The sequence below is a fragment of the Talpa occidentalis genome, unplaced genomic scaffold (genome assembly GCF_014898055.3).
Source record: "Talpa occidentalis isolate TD23 unplaced genomic scaffold, MPIMG_talOcc4v2.1, whole genome shotgun sequence".
In the NCBI taxonomy this organism is placed as follows: domain Eukaryota; kingdom Metazoa; phylum Chordata; class Mammalia; order Eulipotyphla; family Talpidae; genus Talpa; species Talpa occidentalis.
Window position 1 is genome coordinate 46,674,934 of NW_026555331.1, and position 18,493 is coordinate 46,693,426.

An 18,493-nucleotide genomic window follows, 5' to 3' on the forward strand; every position below is an offset into this window, starting at 1 on the left:
GAAAAAAAAAAAACTCATTTTGTAGAAATACAAAATACAAGTTGTAGTCTTAATTTCACTACTAGAAAAATGTTTTCAGTCAACCAACACCAGTAATTTTATTGGTCTTCTAGTAATTTTGGCAGTGTTTACAATATGAAGTGTTTCCAGGAACATTTTCTAGAAGTAGAACTCAGCCCCAACTTTTGAGAACTTAATACATGTCTCAAGATCAAAGTTTCCGTGCAAAAACCTCTATCATAAGATGTTAAGGTTTTCTTTCATACTAGTTTCCTGATGACACCAGTTTACTTTTAGGTGTCAGAATATGGTTATGATGGCCACTTGGGGAGGAAGTAGTTCTTGGGTAGGTGTCTAGTGACTATCACTGGTAATAAAATACCCATTAATTTCAGGGACTTGCAGTTTTCTTCTAAATGAATAAACTTAATAGGGCTTATGTAGCAATTAATTGAAAAGTAGATTTAAAAACCTACTTCTGAGCAATTTTCTTAATGTAATTATGGGTCATTTCTTTCCAATTGCTATCTCTTTTTGCAGAAGGAATCCCAGCACTTTGAACAATTAATACAGCAATCTTTGCTGTTTCTTGAGGAAAGAGGTTACCCTTTCTTTGGTGGAACTTTAGTTTGTAAAATAAAACTTATTAAAACCAGATCTAATGTTGAAAGGGGCAGATCAGTATCCTCTTTCGATTTTCCAGACTGGGTGGATGGATATATGTGGTTTGCTGTGGCTTGTGACGGGGTGCAGCTTAAGGAGATTCATTACCTGCTGTGTCATTTTGGCAAATTTAATTTTAATAGTAGATTGTGTTCTGCAAAAATACCATGGTCATTATTTTACTAATTATTAACTCTAAGGCTGCCATTGGTTCACTTTCTTCGTTGGATCACGAGCCTCCTCAACACTCTCTACCTCGATCTGAGTTCCAAAGCAGCAACAGGTGGCAACTGCTTCTGATTTCTGTAGTGAAAAGTATTCCAAGCCTGGCTTCATCACTTATAATTTAATCTCTAGACCTGTTGATAATTGACATTTTGCTTCCAATTTTTCCAGAGTTCTTTGCATTTTAAGAGAGGATTGTGTCTTAAGTAGAGGGAAGTGTGGTGAAAAGGAAAAACAAAAAAGCATACTTGGAGGCAGGGCTGAAATGCTGTAGGGTAAGGTAAAAAGTATCAGGCTTTTCTGCCCTCCCGCCATTAGGATAGATGATGGAACCCTGCAGTCCTGAATGCATACCTGATGGCGGGCACCAGGAGTAGGGTGTGGACATAGTAGGTGGATACACCTGGGCTAAAAGACTGGTTTTTATAAGGGTGCTGCAGCAGAGTGTGGTGTGGTGGTGCGGTGTCGAGGGTGAAGGAGTGCAGTGGAGTGTACGGAGGAGTAGGCTACCACAAGCAACGGTAAAGAGCATGTGGCTGCTAGAACCGTTAATAAACCTACCCAGAATGGGTTGGTTGCGTTACAAATGCAAACCACACAGAGGTGATTGCTTGAGGTGAAAGTAAACCTTCCTGAATATTGTCAGTAAAAGAAGAGGAAGGCAAGCAAATAAATTGTTCACTGAGTGTATTCTTTGAAAGTGTAGGATTTATAAGAAATTTTAATCTGCAATCTTGAGTTCCTTCTGTGTTTCCAGTGTTCTATCTTATTTAAGAATTATGGACACTATGTAGAAAAAGAGACTGAGGCTCAAAGACTTTAAGCAAGAGATGGGGTCCAGAACCATTGCAGGGTCTATTATACCTTAAGACCTGCTCTTGCTTCTGTTATTCATCTAGTTAGGTGTGTGTTTAGGATACTAGAAAGGTTAACTCTTTTTCAAGAGGCTTTTAACGTAGATTAGATAATATGGAAGTACAACTCACAAATAAAATGCTTTAAAGGAGAGCTAGAGCAAATGCTCATCTTTTAGTGTTTAAATCACCTTCAAGGTTGGGCCTCCCCAGTGGCACAGCGGTTGAGCACTGCCTTGGGAAGCTGCCCACAGCCTCTGCAGTGCTGGTTTGATCCCCGGCCACCGGGTGAGGGTCCCACAAGGCGTGCAGACCTCTCCTGCCACCCGATGCTCCTCTCAGCAGTGAACTTCATCAGTCTCCCTGCTCTGACTCTGGTGAATTCTCTCACCCTCCCACGCTTCTGACTGTACCCAGTGCTTATATAAATAAAGTATAAATAAATCTTTAAAAAAATCACCTTTAAAGTGTATTTTTGATACAGCATGCCTATGTTTCTTGCTATTTTCTTATTTTCCTAGTTCCTTTACTTAGGCCTCCTTTCTTTTTCTCTTTTTCCCATCTGACATGTTTATGGTCTCAAAAGTAATTACTTCTTAAAGAAAGTTTTCATGGATACTAAATGCTACCTAATGGAAGCCATAAGCATAGAGTCTGCTAGCATTTAGAGTGGCATAATACATATGCCATGTTGAATCAAATGGGAGAGAAGGTTAATCATTCTTTTAAATTGGCAGTGTTGCTGGAGGTGGATTAATATGCTTTTTAAATCCCTTATGTGCTGTAAAGCTCCTTGATCACAATCACTGTGTTCCTGGTTTAGGTTTTGAATTAAAGGTATCTCCTGTGGTCAGCTGGGCCAGTTCCCTTAATCTCTCTGGCCAGATCAAGTGATAGTTTTCTCATTTTAATACATGGCTGCGTTAGAGGGTACGCTGACTATGCCAGGTAATAACTTGGCACCCAGAGAATGAAAGAATCTTTATTGATAATTACACATTACTCTTTTCTTTCTGAATATTGTTCTTCCTGTATAAATGAAGGAATACTATGCAAAGTAGAAAGTTCTCATATGCCTGTGGAGTGCCCTTGATCTGTCAGCACACTGGCAGAGCAGGTTTTGTCCAGACACCAAAGAACAAAATGTGAAATTGGCACCAGCCAGCCTCTCCATCGCGCAGGATACCCCTATTTAAATTTGACAACCAGAACATTTTACAATTGGAAATTCCTGTCATCTGGTTTTCTTTAGTTTCTACTTTGGGAATGAAAGTTTTGAGAAGCTTGGTAAAAAAGTCTGGACTTGTGATGATGAGGCAGAACCAGATCTATCAAGTCATCAAAACCAAATATTGACCAAAGCTTGCCATTCCCCCAGGTGCTATACTAAGGAATGAGAGCCACCTCAGATAGTGGCCCTATTCACTTGCTGTATTTATTTTTTCTAAATGTAACTGAATCTCAGGTAAATATAATACATTGATTGGAGCTTGCAGTAATCAGATCTCACTGGGCTGATCCTTTCAGTTCCCAGAATTATTTTTCTCTCAAGTAGTAATTTTTCCAGTGCCATGGAACCAAGTCTTTCCTTTCTATTCATTTAACATTTTATCATTGTAGTCTTTGCTCCATTTTTAAAATTCATTTTGGCTTATTTAAAAAAATAGATGTAATTGACATAATATATTTTTTCAGGTGTACATCATAAAGATTTGACATTTGTATGATCTGCACACTCTAACTTCTACCACCCTAGATTCTTGTGATAAATTTTTAAGATGTGCTCTCTTAGCAACTTTCAAATATATGATACACTGTTATTAGCTATAGTCACCATGCCGTATATTATATGCCCAGGGTTTATTTATTTTATAGTTGGAGGTATGTACTTTTTAACCCCCTTCTTCCATTTTATTCAACCCCCACCATCCTTGCTTCCTTTGTTTTGAGTGAAGAAACTAGCATAAGACCCAAGCATATGCCTAGGTTTTATAAGTGTAGATAGTGGTATCAATACAATGTAGCTAAAGGCCAGTTCTGAATAGGTCAAGTATAACAGGGTATTTTTTTAAAGATTTATTTATTTATGCATAAAAGAGCTAGGGTGTAGGACAGGAGAGGTCTGCTGCACCATGTGGATCAGCAACCTGGTAGGGATCAAACTCATGCTGCAGTGGCTGCATAGCTTCATAGTGCTGAGTCTTAACCCCTTACGCCACCAGGGAGGCGCTGACAGAGGGTACTTTAAAAGTCATGTAGAAATGATTGAACCTGGTGCAATAAGGAATGGAGAGCTTCTAAAAATCTAACAGGTTGATTTAAAAACAAAACAAAACACGTGTCTGGCAGTTGTATACCAAATAAAGTATTAAGGGATGCTGCTGTTTCACGAGGACCAGTGAAAACTCCAACTTTGTAGGTTGCTGACCTGCATGTTTTGAGTGCATGTCCTTAATACTAGAAATTAAGTCAGGGTAGTCTCCAGTCATTTCAAATAGATATTCATAAAATATTGGTAAAATGTCTTTTTTCACTTTACCAACATTTGCTGTACACCTAGTATGTAGCAAGCACTGTGTTTATGGTCCAGAGATAAAAGAAAAATAAGCCAAGAGGAACTCAAAGGTAGTGTGAGTGATAAATAAATGACTCATTATAGTCAAATGGAGATACGCTATTCAATATCTCATAAAACATTGGGGCCTCCCTGATAGCACAAGAGATTGAGACACAACCTATGAAGCTGTCCGCAGCCACTGCAGCACGAGTTTGATCTCTGGCCAGGGAGCAACCCACATGGCACAGCAGACCTCTCCTGTCTTGCCCGCTGCTCCCCTCAGCAGCGTATTTCAGTCAATCTGCCTGTTCTGTTCCCCACACTGTCTCTGGTGAATCCTCTCACCCCCCACGCCTCTGGCCTGTACCCCAGCTCTTGTATGCATAAATAAATAAATCTTTAAAAAAATAAATATCTCATAAAACATAACTTTGTAAAACAGAAGTAGGATCAAGTAACCCTGGCTGGGGATTTTGAAAAGTGTGCCAGTAATGAGGAGACCTTTGAATTGGGTTTTGAATGTTAGTGAGAGTTTTTCAAGTGGAGGAAAGGTCAGGGGCATACCAGGTAGAAGGAATATTCTGGCATAAGAACATAAAAAGCATAAGAGATTGCAAACTTTTTTTTTTTTTTTTTTTGCCTAGAGCATAGGCTGTGTGTTATTGAATGGTAGAAAATAAAGGTAGTTTGGAATAAAACTATAAAGTGCCCCATTTTCCTAGGAAGAAGGATAGGTGTTTTCCTATTTTTAAAAAAGTTGTTTTAGAGACAGTAGTATACGACTTTGAAGAACACTAAAATGGAGCATATGGCTTACTGTTTGAAATTTCTGTATTTTATTTTCTGGGGTGGAGATAGTTAAAATCCTTTAACTGGCAGGGATCAAACTCATGCTGCAGTGGCTGCATAGCTAAGTCCATCTGGTGAAAATGTGTGACTGTTTTATCTTGGGAACTTTTACCTTACCTTTTTCTATTTAAAATGCAAACTGTAATCATTATGAAGTTTGGGTACCAAAATATGCCATCATATTCTTGACATAATAGGGAAAACTGAAAAATTACCTGTAATTTCATGAATTTAAATGGGTGCTGTCTCATTTTGTCATAGATGGACCCATTTGAGGCAGATTGCATAAGAATCTGCTGAGTGACTGGTTAAACTTAATTCTCCCAGATTCTGATTTATCAGGTATGAGGCAATTTCCAGGAGTAGGATACTCAGGTGATTGTAGTTTACAGCTAAATTTGGAAACCATATTGTGTTCTGCCAGGAATGCAAAGGTATCATAGATACCATGGTCAGAGAGTGGGAAAAGATTTCCTGCTAATTCAGATCCTATAGGTGGAATTCAGAAGAGAGTTCAGAGTTCCAGTTGAAATTATTTTCATCCATGCATCCATTCACTCAATCACATATTTATCCATTTAACAGATATTTCCAAACATGGCACTAAATTATGGTGGCACAGAAATATGAGGTGTTATCCCTGCCATTAGAGTTGATGGTATGTATAAGTGATAAGAAGGGGATATAATTGAATGTGCTAAGTGCTATATCTAGAGAGAAGCAATAGGAATTTGTAGTGAGGCCTTGTGCAGACATAGCAAGAACTAGCTTTCAGAAGACCAGGAAGAGGGTTCTCACCAAAAATCATCTGATTGGCACTTTGATCTTGGACTTCCTTTCTCTCTAATCCTGGAAAAAACAAATATTTGTTTTTAGGTCTTGGAGTATGTAGTATTATGAGAACCAAGTAGACTAACACAGTCAGTTATGTACCTTGGAATGTATAGGGGATAAGCAAAGATTACGAGACAGATTACATCTTGAACAAAAGGGTAAGGACACTGTGGTGTTCACAACTGTATGTAGTTTGTTAGAGAAGTTAAAAAGAGACAGTCAAACTACAGTTCTGAAAGTGGATATGTTTTGGGGTTTTGTCCTCATAAAACTAGCCTAGAAGAGTGGAGGATACTTTATGGGAGAAGTTCGATGTGGCTTCCTCTCAGAAATATTACAATTGGTAATAAGTGAAAGGCACAGCACTGAAATACAACAAAACAATCGTAGGAAATCATCTGCAAAATGCTCTTGTAATAAAAGGGTGCTATGCATAAGTATAATAAAATATTTTGAATTTATTTAAACACTACTTTTTATTATCAAGCACTTTATTAGCATGCATTTTTTAAAACAAATACTCAATTTCCATTTAAGCATTAGAATCTGAGAGTGTTTTGACATTGCAAAAATAAATCATTTCAAAAATAAGAAAATAGTTTAAAATTTTGATAACATGGTTGTGAACCATTTTGCTTACTCTAAAATTTTATTTTTAATCCTAATTGGAATGTATGCTGTCAAAATTTGCTATTTCCCATGACTTTCCAAAAAACATGCTTGTTTTGTTTCAGGTTTTACCTGAAAATAATCTGAGTCCAGACTTTTGTCTCTTACATTCCTAAAATCTTTAATGAAGTTACTGAATAACTAGCACCACTTTCCCACATTAGATTCACTTTGGATGAAGAGTAAATTCAACATTTTATACAACTATACTAGACTATATTGAACTCAGAGACTTAATCAGCGTGTCACATTCTCAGTCATATTCTATAGAGCTTTTTTTTTTTTTTAAAGGAGTTTCCTTTCTTAAAAGAAAGGTTTCTCTTCTTTGAGTATTTTTTTCTACTAGAGGGTTTGCTGCCCGAGGGCTGACCCACCTAAGGTCCCTATTATTAACATCTGTATTCTGTATGCTGGGTTGGGGGTTCTTTTCATACTTAACAGGAGTGTCATACTGCTTTCATGCAGTTTTTTCTTTTTCTTCTCTATCTTAAGATCATCCTGTTCTGCAACTTTGCTTTTTCCCGAAGTCTCCCTTCACCACTTAATGTGGCCTGGTAAGTCTACAGAGTGGAGCTGAAGGAACAGTAAAAAGTACAAGAACTAATGGTGCATATGTCCTTTTGAGAATTTTTTTTCCAAGTAAATACTTTTTTTTTCCTTTGGGAAATATTCCTTCTTTCCCTCTTTAGATCTTACAAAAATATTCCATGAGGCCTGTCATTTAAAACTGCTCCTGGGACAGATTACAAACTATAAAAGCTCTAGGAAGAAAATTTGAAACACAAGGTAATGTGTAGAAAGACACAAAGTAAGTGGCACGAAAACTCCAAGGGTTTGGATGCTCGGTGAAATACCCCAAAGATTGCTCTTTTTAGCATGTCTTTTGATCTGAAAAGTCAAACTATATCTCTCGGCTAATAACACACTTTGAAAAGAAATTGCCATGCTTACTGGTTTGAGCTAAGGTGGAATGAGTCGTGGGAATGGGCCATAGCACAGTTTCATCAAGATTTTAATCGTGGCTGAAATGCAAAAGAAGGTGAGACAAAGGAAAATCAACCCTGTACACAATGAAAGGCAAGATATCTGTTACCAAAGAAGCCCTCTGCAAGTTGTAAGAGTTTAAGAAGATTTTAAAAGTAATGTCCCTTTTCCAACGTTTTCCACCTCTGCTATCTTTGGCAACTTTTAAAAGTGAAAAAGACAACTGAAGTTGACAGAATAGGAGCCACTACAAATTTTTAAAAAAGCATAAAACAATTGTTTAAGTTTTCTTTAGTTTTGTTCTAAATTGAGACGAATGGTGTATGGCATAGGGTGGTGAAAGAACTTATGCTTTAGAAATTGAAAGACTTGGGTTTCGTTGCATTATTAACTCTCAATTATTATATATATATATATTTTTAAAGATTATTCAAGCACTGGGTATAGTCAGAAGCACAGGAGGGTGAGAGAATTCACCAGAGCGGGGAGCAGAACAGGCAGACTGACGAAACACACTGCTGAGGGGAGCAGCAGGTGCAGCAGGAGAGGTCTATACGCCATGTGGGACCCTCGCTGGCACTGGGGATTGAACTGGCACTGCAGAGCCTGTGGGCAGCTTCGCAGCCCAGTGCTCAACCACTGCACCACCAGGGGAGGCCCTCAAGTTTTAGATTCTGATTCTCAATCTCTTCATCTGGAAAATAGGGATAATTATAACTCACATGAAAAACATAGAAAATGACATAAAATACCTGCAATATGGTATCTGGTCTTGGTAATAGAAACTATTGTTCCTTTAACATTTTTGAGAGCTATTACTATCTGGGATGTGTTGTGATATTGGATTACTAAAATAAGAAATGAAGAACTACTGTATAGAATTTCTTTATTAAAATAAATGCTTTTTATGTAGAGAATGCTTTTCTTAGTAGTGGTAAGCATGCACTTATTAAAACAGAATATTTTAATTTGCTCTGAAAGTACAATAAACAATACCATAAAAGAAGAGGAGCAAGCATTTTTTTTCTTTGCTTTTTAATTGCTTATTTTATTAACAATTTCCTACAGTTCAAGATTTGACTAGGGAGCTTAAGGCTTCTTTATGGTTAAGCAAATGGTCAAAGGCAGAAGGAATAAAATTATAAAATGTGAAAAAATATTGTGAAATATTGCAAAGATTATTTATTTTAATATCTTGCACTGAAAGAAACAGCTAATTTAAAGTTAATTATAGTTGTGGTAACACATATCTGAAGAGAGATGATCTTTTTCTTTTTTAATTGAGGTAACATTGGTTTACATTGTTTGTTTTGGAAATTAAGGACCCCCCCCACCATGATGTTACTTAGAGCTCCCACCACCAAAGCATCCATAGTCTAAGCATTTGATTTTACACCTCTGAGTCATAGGAAATATTGTAAATCAAATGTTACCTCAATAAAAATATAAAATTATAAGCCATAAATATATGTGATACATAGTTTGCATGAAATATGAACAATGTGTGGAATCATGATGACATATTCTCAGCTGTAAAATTAGAAGTGTCCCTGAAAGTATTACTGAGATGGGAAATCCATTTGCATGGGAAAACATGAAATCCCAATAACAGCTAAATAAATTAATTTAAACATTTATGGTCTTAAAAACTTACTGAGACAAACATTAAGTGTCAGAGAAGCTAGCTACTAGAGACATAGATAACTTGTGGATTATGTGTATTTCTCAGAATAATACAAAATGAATTCATTTCAAAAAACAAAACTGAAATCATATAAATTTTAAACATAGCAAAGAAAGGTAGGATGATATATACTATAAAATATATATAATACATATTAATTTGTAACTGAAAATGCATGATATTCTCAAAGACAACACTATGCAGACATTGAAAACTGTTATGTTTGATATGACTAAATTATGCAAATAACTTTCATAGCATTTTTCATTTGTTTAAAAAATCATGAAGTAGAATATAAAACTGACTGCAGACTGAGGAGTAATCTCTGTATATTTATTCTACTTAAAAAATCTAGAAGGTGCTGGATATTGTACAGAATTGGGATTCTTGAAAATCCAATTTTGTTTCTAACTGGCTACCTTTTAAAGGACAAAGCAAGGCCAATGGAGATTTTAGAATTAATGTTGTAGTTTGATAGTCTTTGCTGATAATTTGAACCAATGAACATGACTGAACTATTATATGTACTACTTTTTTCTAAAGGATTTTCATGTGAAAGGTAGGCAAAAGGCCCATTCTACCTACTTCTGACCCTGAGGCCAAAACTTAATTGTGAATATTATTTTCAAGTTGAGAAACTGGCTATGCATTTCTAGATATGAGAAAAACACAGTTAAAGAAGTGTGTGTGTGTGTGTGTGTGTGTGTGTGTGTGTGTGTATACACATAGGGAAAAGAGAGAGGGAAAGATAGAGGGATATTGGAGAGAAAGGACAGAGATCAGCATATTAGCTGGATATTTGCTTGTGTGCGCACAAATGTTTTCCAGACCTTCTTACTTGTCTATATTTCTTTCTAAGAGTTTGGAATTACAAAAGGCAGGCATAGTAAGTCCTTATAGCTGCTGGTTTAACTAGATGTGCTTGCTTTGATCAAACATAGCATTTCTGTGTTCCTTTTTAGAGTACGACAAGAAAAGGAGAAAAGACTGCTCACAGGTACATTTGTAATTTATGTTTACAAATGAGAAAGTCATTAGATTTTTATAATTTTCACTTGCCATTCTCTTCGCAGCAAGTACCTACACAAGTTTTTATTCTTTGGTTCTTGTTATGGATTGAATATTTATGTTCCTCAGCAAAATTCCTAAATTGAAATCTAATTCTCAGTGTATTTGGAGGTGAGCCCTTTACAGATAATTAGCTCATGGGGGTGGAACCCTCTGTATAGAACTAGTGCCCTTATAAGAAAAGACCAGAGAAATAGCTTAGATCTTTTTCTGCCTCATGAGGAAATAGAGGGAAATTGGCTGCCAGCCACCTGGAAGAGGGTTCTCTTCCTAAACCCTAACTAAAAGCTGGCTCTCTGATTTTGGACTGCCAGTCCCCAGAACTGTGAGAAATAAATTTCTGCTGTTTATAAACCAACCAATTGATGGTACTTTGTTATATTAGTGTTATTGTTTTGACATTTCCTATGGCGTCTTATTCTCTGCATTCATTATGAACTAGTCCCAATGAATCACTCCCTCCTTTGTTATGTCTGCTTCTATCCTTGGGGGTTTGTACTGACTATTACCTTTACTTAAATTGTTCTTATCTCTGAGTTTCACATGGCTTATATCCTTGATACTTTTAGGTCTTTGCTCAAATATAATTTTCTCACTAAGGCCTCTGTGATGACTGTATTTAAAATTAAATCTTACTTTTATTCTCTATGTAATTGACTTTAAATAGGAAGGTTTTCAAGTTCAGAATAAACTGTTTTATACGTGTTTATCTTTTTTCTCCTTTAAGAGAATTGTTTCATACTATAAGCTGAATTTTGTACCTACTTCTGAGAAGTCATGAAAAAAAATTTTTTCATAAGAACATTTGTATTAAATCCAATTTGTATTAAATCCAAATTCAATTTCTCTCTCATATAAATATTCTCATGTATATATATATAACATATATTATATATATAATTATTAGATGCAAGTTAACTTGCTGACCTTTAACTTTAGAAATAAAGTTAATACGAGAACATCTAAGTATTGGAGTGTGCCTTCCCCTCTTCAAAGACTTTTTTTTTTTAAAAGATTTATTTATTTATTTATACAAGCACTGGGTGCAGACAGAGACACGGGAGGGTGAGAGAATTCACCAGAGCCAGAGCGGAGAGTAGAACAGGCAGAGTGAAGTACACTGCTGAGGGGAGCAGTGGGCTGCAGGGGAGGTCTGCGCACCATGTGGGACCCTCACCCGGCGGCCAGGGATCAAACCGGTGCTGCAGAGGCTGCGGGCAGCTTTGCAACCCAGCGCTCAACCGCTGCGCCACCGGGGAGGCCCTCTTCAAAGACTTTTGATGTCATTATCCATTTGGAAGTGTCCAAAATGTATTGATAATAGTAATTGTAATGGTTATAATATATTTTGTCACCATAGGCTACATATTTTTAATATATTTTACTTTATTGTTATGAATTTAATGCCAGGAGATTGTATTATGTCATTTTTACAAAAGAGAAAAATGAGACTAAGGTTGTTAAGTCATTTGACCAAGGTGACCCAGCTGGTAATTGACTGTCAGATTGTCAGGGTTTTCATTTTCATTTGCAGATCTATTTCCATGAAATGCTCTTGCTCTTAATTAGAGCACTGTGCATCCACTCTATGGAAGGGAATATACTATGGACTCAAATGAAATGGATCAATTAATAATATTAGAGTAATAATATTGAAAAATGAAAACATATCTGTATTCAATTTAAAGAAAAACAAAATGCAAAGTCTTTTGTCCATAGATTTGAGACTAGCAGCTCAGGGGTCTGTAAACCACAGACTCTATTTATTGATGACATGACCTACAAACTTTAGCATTTGACAGGCAGAAATACAGCTCCAGATCCAATGTTAATGTAATAAATTTAAATGCTACTAAACATTACTTTGGTAACTGCAAACCAAAGGTCTTCAGTCATTTGCATGAAATGTATAAATAAAGGTTGTGACTTACATGTTGTCATAGGCGTAAATTCAGTTTACTCTTTCTAAAAGGCAGAACTTGGCTATGAACATTAAAGATGACTTGTATGACCATGTTAATCTTTCCACCTCATATTTCAATTTTTATGGGAACTTTATTACTCAATAATATATCTCCAAGCTCTCCTTTTGTAGCTCTGCTGCCCATTACTTGCCTAAACTACATTCTGTCATTACTTATAGCAGTTTTATGCCTCATATACTGCACAGCCCGTGATGGCTGTCTTCCTAATAAATTCTTCATCACTTTCAATATAATCATCTGCATTGCAGCTTCATTAATATCCTTTCATTCAAAGATCCAGGTAGGCAGCATCCCGCTGAGTAAAAGGCTTTAAAAAAATTAATTAGGCCACAGGAACCTGCTTCTGGGCTTTAGTCAATGTCATGATATAATGCAGTTACTAATATAATACTGGTGGCTTTTGAATAACAGATTAATTAGGAACATCCTTATGTGCAGGCATAAATGGAGTATTCATGACATGACTTTCACTGCAACAATAAAATGCAAAAACTCAATACTCAATCAAGTTTAAACCTAACCTTGTTACCTTGATGTGTGCATGTTCTGAGACTCAGGACCACTCCATGGTGGAGGCTTCTAAAGAGCCTCTCATCACAACCATGTTAGAGCCTCTCCATTTAAAATGAACTTACATGCCCATGGCTCTATCTACTATAGCAATTGAAGGCACTGTTCTTCTGAGCTTTACCTTGTATCTTGGATATCATGATTTATTTCGGTCATTATCTGGGGCAGGCTCCCTTATCACCTAACTTCTGTTTGAGCTGAGAACCCATACTCCCTCATCCTTTTTATATTTTTACAGGGAATATCTTGATGTTGTTTGGAGAGGATGCCTATGCCATTGTAATCTAGAAAGAATATTCTGAAATTGTTGACTCTCATAGTATGTTCAATTCTAAATTAGAAAATACATTGAGAAAATGGAAGTTCCATAGGGAGGAAAACCTGGAAGTGGAGAGGTAGTGACATACCTGATGTGATAATACTTGTGAGTATATCCAAACTTTCCAAATTATAAAGGGATTTTTTCATTTAGGAAGTCAGTGCATTTTATACTTGCACACCAAGTTTTAATGCTTGTTTAAGGGGTGAGTTGGCAAGGAAAACCCCATTTAGATTTTGTGAAGCTTAACTAAGAAAGAATTTTAGCCAATTAGGTTATACTCTAATTTAAAAATGGGAACGTGACATCAGCTGTCAACTTGATAAGTAAATTGTGATATAGTTACACAGTGGGATATTTTACAGCAATCACAATGAAGATACTATATATATATATAAATATGGATTGAGATCACAAATATAAAGCTGGTTGACTTCCCCAACTTCACTTTCTGGATGTAAGTAGAATCACATAGCATGACTTTTTTTTTTAACCTGACTTTTTTGACTTACTAGTGTTTTCAAGATTCATATCATTGTTTATAACAGTAGCTTGATTCTGTTTAATGCTTAGTTTTCTCATTGCTGAGAATCACATCGGATAGAGGTACTATGATTTATCTATTCACAGATGTTTGGCTTCTTTTTAGTTTTTGACTGCTATCATGAATAAATATGCTGTAAAAGAGTGTATAAATTTTTGTATGCACCTATTTTTTTCCGTTCTCTTGGATAAATACCCTAGACTTGGATGGCTGGGTCCTTAGGTTAGCGTATGTTTAATTTTAGAAGGAACTGCCAAACTCTTGCAAAGTGCCCAAGGTGCTATAACATTTCATGTTCCCACCAGAAATATATGTGAGCTCCAGTTGTTGCTGTTCTTTGCAAGCTTTCTGTATCATCTGTTTTTCGTTTGCTTGCTTTTTAAGCCATTCCAGAAGCTGTGTATTAGTATCCTATGTGGTTTCAATTGACATTTTCTTAATGTGTACAATCATCCTGAGCATCTTCTCCATATGCTTTTCTGCCATTCATGTTCCTTTTTGTGGTAAAATATCTGCTGACATGTTTTGCCCATTTAAAAGTTGTCTTATTAGTTTACTTACTTGAATAGTAAATGTTTATTTTATATAGAAATTATTTAATAGATAAGTGACTTGTAAATATTTTCTCCCAGTCTGTGGTTTAACTTCATTTTCATAAGTGTCTTTCAAAGATTAGAAGTTTTAAATTTTGAGTTCAATTACCAATATTTTTTCTTTTGTTTTCTGACCTATTTCAAGTTAATTTTTATACAGGAATAGGTAAAATGTGCTTATCTTATTTTTGCATATGGATGTCTAATTGTTCTAGCACTCTTTGTTGCAAAGACTATACTTGCTTCTTTAAATTATCTTGAAATCTTTGTCAAAATCAAATGACTATCTCCTTCTGACTTATTTAGCTCAGCATGATCCTCTCCAGTTCTATGTATGTTGTCAAAAATGGAAAGAATTTATCTTTTTTTATTTTTTAGCTGAGTAGTATTCCATTGTGTATAACACTGGATGTATTCTCTATGTGGAATAGAGAAACAAAGGATAAGGAAAGAAAACAACTAGTAACAAACTCTAGAAATGTGCCTATAGAATTGAGGCTATCAGAGTGGGAGGAAGAGGGTGGAGAGCAAAGTGTGAGGAAGCATGATGGACTATGATAGAAGATTATGGGTGCCTTGGTGTTGGGTGTAGTGTGGTAACTTACACAGGCAGGGTGTGATCCTGTACTCTAAATCATATACAATACTATCAACTAATGTTACCTCAATACAAATAAATAAAAGTCAAATGACTATATCAATGTGGCTCTACTTACAAACTCTCTTCAATTCTATTTCACAAATGCATCATCTCCCCTGTTTCTCCCATCACCCACCCATGGACCATTACTGCTTGCAACCATGGTCCTAGAATAGTGTTCGGAAGGGGAAGGTGAGGTTCTCGGTTCACATTGTCTACACTGTCTTAGCAGTGCCTGTGTGCCTAAGGATTGTGGGGAGTGGCTTGTTAAGAGACCTTCCCTCTCCTTGTCTCTGTGATATGTGGAAATCTTCCGGGGGTGAATTTTCTGCCCTTTCACCTCTGGTGGCAGGTGTCTGCTCTGTAGTGTCTTGAGTCTAGGGTTTTTTTGCCATAAGGTTCCTGTTTTTTTGCTCTTTCCAGGAGCTTTGGATCTTTCCTTGACTCTTGTGAATAGAAGGGAGATTTCCATACTTCTACCCAAAATGCAAATTGTGTTATCCCCGGTGGTAGTTGAGCACCTTCTGCATAATGGTTGAGAATTTTTTAGTTATTATTTAAGACATTACATTCTTTATTTTCTTTTGACATAAAAGTATTAATACTTTTTTAAAAAAGATTTTATTTATTTTTGTGTAAAACTGGGATATAGGCCAGAGATGGGCAGGTGAGAAGATTCATCAGACAGAGTAGGGAGCAGAACAGACAGATATACTGAAACTCACTGCTGAGGGGAGCAGTGGGTGAAGCAGGAGAGCTCTGCTGTGCCATATGTGGGTTAGCTACCTGACCAGAGATTGAACTCAAGCCTTCCTGGTGGGCCCTCATGGTGTTAGCCCTGAGACTTAACCCCTTCGCCACCAGCGAGGCCCGATACTTTATTTTTTAAGTATAATTTCTTTATTTCAAACATCTGAGTGTTCTAAAAAATTCTTATTAAACGTAAAATTTTTCTAATAAAATTGTGATTTAGAATTTTTAACTAAAATACCTTTAATAATATTAGAAAGGAACATACTCAGTCAAAAAATTTATTTTCATTAAGATACTAGAATTCTGTGTGTCTTATACAAAGAAGATTTGGTTTTATTGATAATTTACTTTGTATTCTCTTTTGTTTCTGTAATTTCCTTCTGTTTCTATATGTTAGTGTTTTTTTTCTTCGTACTTTATACAATGCATTGTTCATGTTTGTTCTTTTCTACTGTAAGTATTTCAAGCCGTGTATTTATATCATTTTAAATGTATCAATATTAGTTACTTCTAATGTTTGTCTTTTTGTTTTACTATTTTTTTCTTTTTTTTTTACTCTGAGATATGGTATGGGTCATAACTTTATGTGTATAACACTCTCTGACATCACTTTATGAGAATAAATATATCAGAGTATGCTTATAATGATCCCAGATTCACACAACTCATATCTAAAATTGACATCTCTTCCTAAACAATACAATAATTCCTACCACTTTAATTCCTATAACTTTCTTCTAACTTGCAATGTCAACTATTTTAACCCCACCTTATTTTATGAACCTTTTCATTATTACCATGTTAAAATATGAATGCTCAGATTTATAAAGATGCTTACCATTTTCTTCATTATGATTTCTTTAATATGCAATTTTCTTGAGTTTTTTTCCTTCCCTTAAAATTTTATTCTTTAGAAATTCTTTGGTTAATATCTCTTATTGGTCAATTTTTTCAGGTTTTTTTTTTCCCTGAAAGGGTCTTTATTTCACTTTCTTTCTGTAATGATAGTTCATCTAAGTGGATTCTAAGGTATACTTAGAATTTATCCTTTTTCTGAGTTTTGAAGATTGTTTCTCATTGTGTAGTGCATTGTTGCTGTTGAGAAGTTGGCATTATAATTATCTGTGAGTAATCTAGTGCTTTTAAGTTTCTTGTTAAAGTTTTTTATCTTTGCTGTTTCCATTATGCATATGCGTGTGTAGGAAAAAAAAATTCAGCTTGGGATTTATTGTGTCAAAAGATAATGAATCAAAGGATACCTATCCTATCACTTTTCAATTTTGGAATATTCTCAACCACTATCTGCTTTAAATTCAGCCCAATTTTCCTTTTCTATTTTCTTGTCTGGGATGGCATTTAAACTACAATTTTCTCATATTGTACTCTATACATTTTAACCTCTTATTTTTTGATGGTATTAATGTAAAAGAAAATGTACACAAAAGCATAAGAAAGATTTATGAGATTGATATGGCTCAAAGATGGTTACATTATAAAAAGGGTGTGTACTGGGGTGTCATTAAGATGGTGATATTTGAACAAGATTCTAAAGATATGAGATGTGAAAGGTGGGAATATCTGGATCCATGCAGACATGTTAGCATATGCAGTTACTGAAGTGGAGTCAAAATAAAGCCTGTCTGACCCGAACATGTACGTAATGAGGAAGGAAGAGAGAAAATGATGGTGAAGTTATGTAGGGACCATTGTGAGGACTGCCACTTTATTCCATTTGAGATGGAACTATTGCAGGGTGTAAACAGGAATCACCAGATCTGACATATATATTAAAATGATCATCAGAACTCTGCATTTAGAATAAGAAGTCAAGAGCCCCCCCGTCCCCCCACCGCATTTCTGTGGCAATGCAAATATAATGATAAGCCCTTTTATGTGCCTACAATTTTCATGACTTTATCTTTCAGTTATGGAAGTGAATGGTGTGGCTTTGTTCTCTTTTCAGCTTTTAATTTTATATATTCATTGAATTTCCTATTACCATTTACTAATTTGTACATTTCTGCCATTATTATAAGATAGCCTTTGACTTTAGTAGAGTTCTATTCTTCCTCAAAATCAATTATTTATTTTAGCTTAGATTTCCAGCTTAGAATGCTATCAAGAAATAAAGTAAAATAACACTGTATTTCTTTTAAGTTCACTATGCCATTTTCTTGTACCTGTGTTAATATATGTTTAAATGCAGCTGCTACCTGTGGTGAAACTTTTCTCAATAAAATTATTCATAGGAAGCACTAACAGTTAACAAGAAATAAAACTGAACTTTATTATGAACTAGAAATCAACAGTCATAGACTGACAAACTGACATTGATACTCAGAGACATTGTTACTAAAATAGAGGCATGTTTGATACTTGGATTAGGACAGATTTAAAACTAGTTCTATGATTAAAAGTCCACAACTAGGGGCTATGTTCAAAGGACAATCTATTCTTTTGTTTCCTTGAGTTTGAGGAGCTTTTAATTTTATCAATATGGAATATTCTTCTGTTTCATATCCATTATATATGCTAATGTCTTTCTGTTATAGGACAGGGAGAGGGGCAGCCCAAACCCTGCAAACCTGCCTATTCTAAATGGGTTCTGCCATCCGCTGCATCAACACAAAACATATGAGACTTTAATGGGAAGGAACTTTAATAAAACTAGGAAACAATAGAGGTAAGGCAGAGTCTAGTTT

The 18,493-nt window shown here is 35.6% G+C and overlaps 1 pseudogene; it reads right to left on the reverse strand.

Annotated features, from left to right (window-relative positions):
* Positions 1-858: 858 nt before the first annotated feature.
* LOC119249632 (suppressor of cytokine signaling 5-like) overlaps positions 859-18,493 on the reverse strand; it is a 39,185-nt pseudogene continuing 21,550 nt past the window's right edge.